We start from the raw sequence: 6,000 nt of genomic DNA, 5'->3' as shown, positions 1-6,000 counted from the left end.
CTGGGATTTGAGTGGAAGGAGGTCTCAGAGATCTGTAAGAAGCCTGCCTGTTTTTCCTTGTGTTCTTCCAGCAGACTCTCCAAAGCTTGAGATGAGAAAAAGATAACATCAAGAACTGGAATGTCTTTATATCTGTTTTTTAAAAATCTTTCCTGGGGCTTCTCTTAACTAAAAATAATCACCGATAACACGAGTTTATAAGAAACCACCTGTAATAGGATGGTAGAAATAGCGCCCATCAGCTTTAAGGACACGACTCAGTAACTTTGGCAAATAATTTGCGATCCCGAATTGTGCTGCTCATTAAACAACAGAATCAACCTATCAGCAAAAAGGTGATAGACATGAGTGAAAATGCTGGGATGTTAGACACACACTAGAACTTTAGTTGTCTAGTGAAATTGGTAAATAAATGAGTTTTTCACAAATTTTATTGAGGTTGTAAAGAGGTTCATAAAGAAAAAATGGAGATTGGGAAAGTTTTTCATCCATATAATATTTGGGCACACAAACAAAAAGTCCAGTTCAGAGGTATCTATGCCACTACAATCAATTTTTTTCCTATTTTTAATCTTTTACTGAAGTTAGCACCCTACCCTAAAACAAAACATAACCAAACAGCATAGCCACCCCCCCCACACACCCCCCAGAGGTAGGACATTAACAGTAAGTGATGCCAGGGATGCAATGCTTGGTCGCGCTGCGCCTGACACTCAGAGGGGATTCGTGAGAAGGTCTTCCTTTAATTTTCTCCTTTGTGGCCGAGATGTACTTACATTGCCCAAGCACAAAGAGGGAAGGGCGCTCGCAAATTCCATCGACTTTCGCTTCTATCACTGAACTTTCGCTTGGCTGAAGGAGATATCTGATTTTCCCCAGCTTCTGACTTTGAACACAGAAGTACATTTTATAAAAGAGAGTAGCCACCTCACGTACTGCCAGCTGCAGTTCTTCAGAAATGGAGATTCCAAAGGATGGATTGTCCACAAGGTAAGCCAAACCCACTCTCTTCTCTGAAGACAGGAGGGCGATGGCAATTTCACTCTTGTTTCTCGACAATTCCTCACCACTATGCTATGTCTTGGTGAAATCACCTAAGCACTGTGAATGATATGTGCAGTATAAATTGTATACCTATTTGGGGCATCCTATTATAGTTCTTACATGAAATGGGATATAATCAGCCTGTGACAAGGGACTTAGTATTCTCTTGTTTTATTTTAAAATATTTTGTTCACTGCTGGATATGGAATGAATACTTAAGTCAAATAGGTAGATAAATTTAAGTTTCAGGTTTTGGGGTAGAATTATGATTTTAATTAAATAGACTAAGTTTCTATTGGCAATTGCAGTATACAACCCACAGCCTAATGCCATTAGAAGTTGTAAGGGGATGTTTCTTCATAGTGTTGATATGTCAATCTAACGTAGCACATAAGCCACTGCTGTAGGCAGGGAGTTCTGAAATGCAAACTCAGATGCCCTGCTGAATCTTTGATTTAAGATCCTCGCTTCAGGGTCTTCTTACAACCCGAACCTTTTTCTCAACCAGGCAGCTCTGACTGTTAGCCTTGAGAGAGCTTCCTGCTCTTTGTTTTCATGACCTAAAAGCAAGGAAGGAGAAAAGTCACTGAGATAAGAAAGTGCAAATGAAAATTTATAGTAAATAGAACCTATTCCATTCACCGCTCGTTAATATTATTAAATAAAATTCTAAATGCATATTTCCTTTTCATGTTTTTTATAAGGTTTGCCTCACCTATACCAGAAGTCTTTTGTGATGCTAAGGTTTTTAAATTTTAAAGTTCCTGATAGAATGATGGGCACCACATTTTTGTCTCATTCTATAATATACTTAAGTCGGTTACCTTCACAGAGTCCTCAGACTTTCACAAACCAGAATTTGGTAAGGGTTTATTTTATTTTTATAAATCTCTATATAATCCATGAGTTTGGAAAAAAACCAGCCCTATTCTCAGCTCTAGTGGAGCCCATTGACTTCCTGCAAACTTTTTCTCCCTGTTGAAGAGGAAACATGAACGAAGATCTCGGAGGCCATCTTATCCCCACAGCAGATGTAAGGGATATGACCCTGATTAAAAAATAAATAAATCAAAAGACCACTCACTAAAGAGAGCAGAGAGTTACATCCATGTCATTCACACTCTGCTGCATTCCAGCAAATGGTATTATTCCAATAAAGATGATAAGTAACTGTAGCCACACTGCAAAGAATGTTTGATTACATGACATGTCATTAGACAATGGCACAAAGAACAAAATCTGCCACCTGTGTTGCCCTTGCCTCACCTTGTGATTCCTTATTCCTGTTGCTGCTGTTCTTGCCGTCTTTGAAGTCAAAGTAGGCCTCAACTCATGGCAACCATTTTTCATGGAACAAAATGCTGCCCAGTCCGACACAATCCCCATGATTAGCTTGTGGGCTGAACCCTTGAAATTAACGGGATTTTCATTGGTCGATTTTCAGAAGTATCCCACCTTTGTCTAGCATCTCCATTGAAACATGTTCAGTGCTGTTCCAGCAAGCAAGCCCACACTGGCAGATGGGGGATGGCTAAACTTGAGGTGTATTGTCCAGGAAACCCCGAGGACCCCAAATAAGACGTGATGCTTGTATCCCTGAATCACTGCTAATCCACATAACATCACTCTCTGGAGAGAATATTGCTGACGTCAGGTGCTGCGGAGGAAGTTCTGTCTTGTAGCAACCGTGCACAGCCAACAGTCCAGTCGTGTCATCTGGGTGATTCCTGCTCTATTTGAGATCCCCGTTGACATCATGGTGTCAGTGCACCTAGGATATATCTTCCGCTTTTTTATTTATCCTCTACTTTGCCAAGCAAAGGAGCCGTGGTGGTGTTGTGGTTACGTGTTTCTAACTGCAAAGTCAGCAGTTCGAAACCAGCCACTGCTCTGAGGGAAAAAGACAGAGCTTTCCACTCCTGTAAAGAGTTACAGTTTTGAAACTTCCAGCAGCACGTAAACCCTGTCCTAGAGCGCCATGATGAGTTGACATTGACTCCATGGCCGTGAGCTGTTTTACTAAACATGTCCTTCTCCAGCTATTGATCCCTCCTGATAATGTAATATGTCCCATGGATGTGAGGAACCATTTGCCATAGATACTCGAGTACAAGCCGAATTTTTTTCAGCACATTTTTCATGCTGAAAAGACCCCGTTGTTTTTTTTTTTTTGTGGCAAAATTAGGTGCCAGCTTATAAGTGAGTATGTATTATAACCATTCTGTCTTCTGAGGAGAATCTTGACTCTATCTCTTCCAAGATAAAGATTGTTCATTCTTCTGGCAGTTCATGATACATTCGATATTTTCCACCAACACTGTAATTCAACATCAATTCTTCATATTCTTTATTCATTGTCCAGCTTTTATATGTGTATCAGAGCCTGTGACTTGGGTTGTACACCACCACCGATTCTAATCAAATTGATTTGGATTTACAGTGATCTACAGCAGCCCTGGTAAACGACCAGTAGCTCTGGGGGAGAAAAAACAAGCTTTCTGTTCCCGTAAAGAGTTACACTCTTGGAAACTCCAAAGAGCAGCTCTACCCAATCGACTCTACTGCAATGGGTTTGATTTGAGCACAGGGCAACGCAGCGCTGTTCCTTCCAGGTTTCCAGACGGCACACCTGTAGGGGAGCAGACAGCCTCCTCATTCTCCCACACAATGTCCGGCGGGCTGGAACCGCCAACTTTCCATGCAGCAGCCCACCCAGTGCTGTACCAACTAAGATGCCCAGGCCTTGGGACAGAGGTATCTTAATCTTCAAAGGAACATTTTTGTTTTTTAATGTTTACAAGAGAGCATTTCACTTCTTGCCTACTTTGTCCATGAGTGTAGATTATGGATGCAAGTAAAATAAATCCTTGACAACTTTAATCCTTTCACCATTTATCACTGTGTTGTTTACTGGTCTTGTGTGAGACTTTTTCGTTTGCTTTATTTTGAGGTACAATCCAGACTGATGGCTGTAGTCTTTTATCTCCATCAGCAAATGCTTCAAGCCCTTTTGATTACAGCAAGCAGGATTTTGTCTTTTGCACTTCTTTTTTTTAAATAGTTTTATACAACTCTTATCACAATCCATATATACATATATCCATCGTGTCAAACAAATTTGAACATTTGTTTCCATCCTCGTTCTCAAAACATTTTCTTTCCACTTGAGCCTGTAATATCAGCTCCTCATTTTCCCCCTTCCCACCTCCCCCTTGACAATTTATAAATTGTTATTATTTTGTCATGTCTTACTCTGTCCAGTGTCTCTCTTCACCCACTTTTCTGTTGTCTGTCCCCCAGGGAGGAGGCTATATGTAGATCATTGCGATCAGTTCCCCTTTCTCCCCCACCTTCCACTTCCCCTCCTGGTAGCTCTACTCTCATTATTGGTCCTGAGGGGTTTATCTGACCTGGATTCCCTGTGTTTCCAGCTCTGATCTGTACCAGTGTACATCCTCTGGTCTAGCCGGATTTGTAAGGTAGAATTGGGATCATGATAGTGGAGGGGAGGAAGCATTAAAGAACTAGAGGACAGTTATATGTTTCATTGTTGCTATACTATACCCTGACAGGCTCGTCTCGTCCCTGACCCTTCTGTAAGGTGATGTCCAGTTGCCTACAGATGGGCTGAGTCTCCACTCTGCACTTCCCCCTCATTCACAATGATAAGATTTTTTTTTTGTTCTTTGATGCCTGGTCTGATCCCATTGACACTTCATGATCACACAGGCTGGTGCTGCACCACGTTCTTCATGAGCTTTCCTCCAGTCCTGATGCCATGGTCTTCTTCACGTAGTCAAACGTGTTCAATTGTCTGCTCAGTACGCAGATTGAATACAGATGGTAAAAGATACAACCCTGGTCCCTCTCTTGATATTAAACTATGTGATACTCGCTTGTTTTGCTTGAATAGCTGCCTCTTGGTCTTTGTGGAGTTTCTTCATGAGTACAAGCGCATGTTCTGGAATCCCATTCTTCACACTGTTATCCATAGTGTGCTGTGCTTCATGCAACATATTGTTGCATATTCAATAAAACACATTTGTCGGGTATTCCGTTTTCAATAAAGGTCCATCTGACAAAGTAATGATACTCCTTATTCTATATTTTCTTCTTAATCTGACTTGAATTCTGCCAGTTCCCTGTTGATATACTGCCCTAACAATTTAAAAAAAAATTCAGTAAAGTTACTTGCATGTTAGATGACTGATATTGTTTAATAGTCTCTGTTGGATGGTCTTTCTTTTGGATAGCCAGAAATTTGAATTCTTTCCATCTTACTCTGAAGCTGTCTTACACATTTCTTGGCATAGATGGGTAAGCAATGTCAGGTTTGCATGTCTTTCTTGAAGACTTGGAACTGGTATTTCATCGATTCCTGAAGCCGTGGTTTTTGCCAAGGCCTACAATGAAGCTTGTACTTCTCTTAATGCCATCAGTTTTTGCTCACGTGCTAACTCTTGAAATGATTGAACCATTTTTCCCATAAAAGCTTTTCTTATTTATCTATTATTAAATACATCATTTTATTAGGGACTCTTACATATATTATAATAACCAGACATCTGATATCTCGGGAGAACATGTACAATTATTGCCAACAACAACTTCTAAACAGCATCTTTCTTCTTGAGCCTTTGATATCAGCTCCTCTTTCATTTCCCTCCGTTACCCACCCCCAGCCACCCCACCACGTGAACCCTTAATACATTATGTATTATTATCATGATTTATACCTATCTTACACTACCCATTCTGTCCCTTCACCTACTACTCTGGTGTTCTTCCCGAGGGGGATGATTCTGCCGTCATTGCCATCCACTCCCCCTCCTTTCCCTACCTCCCCCGTCCCTTTCTCTGTCCTCCTGGAATCGTTGCTCCGGTTACTGTTTTGAGGCAGGACTGTCTTCCCTGGATCTCCTCTACTGAGAGCTCTTGTCTGCGTCACTGCCTGTG

General features: G+C 41.1%; 1 long non-coding RNA gene across 1 annotated transcript in view; it reads right to left on the bottom strand.

The window, feature by feature from the left end:
* Positions 1-508: 508 nt before the first annotated feature.
* LOC142430881 (uncharacterized) overlaps positions 509-6,000 on the bottom strand; it is a 46,170-nt gene continuing 40,678 nt past the window's right edge. Inside the window, exon 5 of the long non-coding RNA XR_012780671.1 lies at positions 509-1,604. This is a non-coding gene — a long non-coding RNA (uncharacterized LOC142430881). The remainder of the gene's footprint in view (positions 1,605-6,000) is intronic.

This window comes from Tenrec ecaudatus, chromosome 17, assembly GCF_050624435.1.
Source record: "Tenrec ecaudatus isolate mTenEca1 chromosome 17, mTenEca1.hap1, whole genome shotgun sequence".
Taxonomy (NCBI): Eukaryota; Metazoa; Chordata; class Mammalia; order Afrosoricida; family Tenrecidae; genus Tenrec; species Tenrec ecaudatus.
This window is presented reverse-complemented; position numbering and strand designations above follow the sequence as displayed.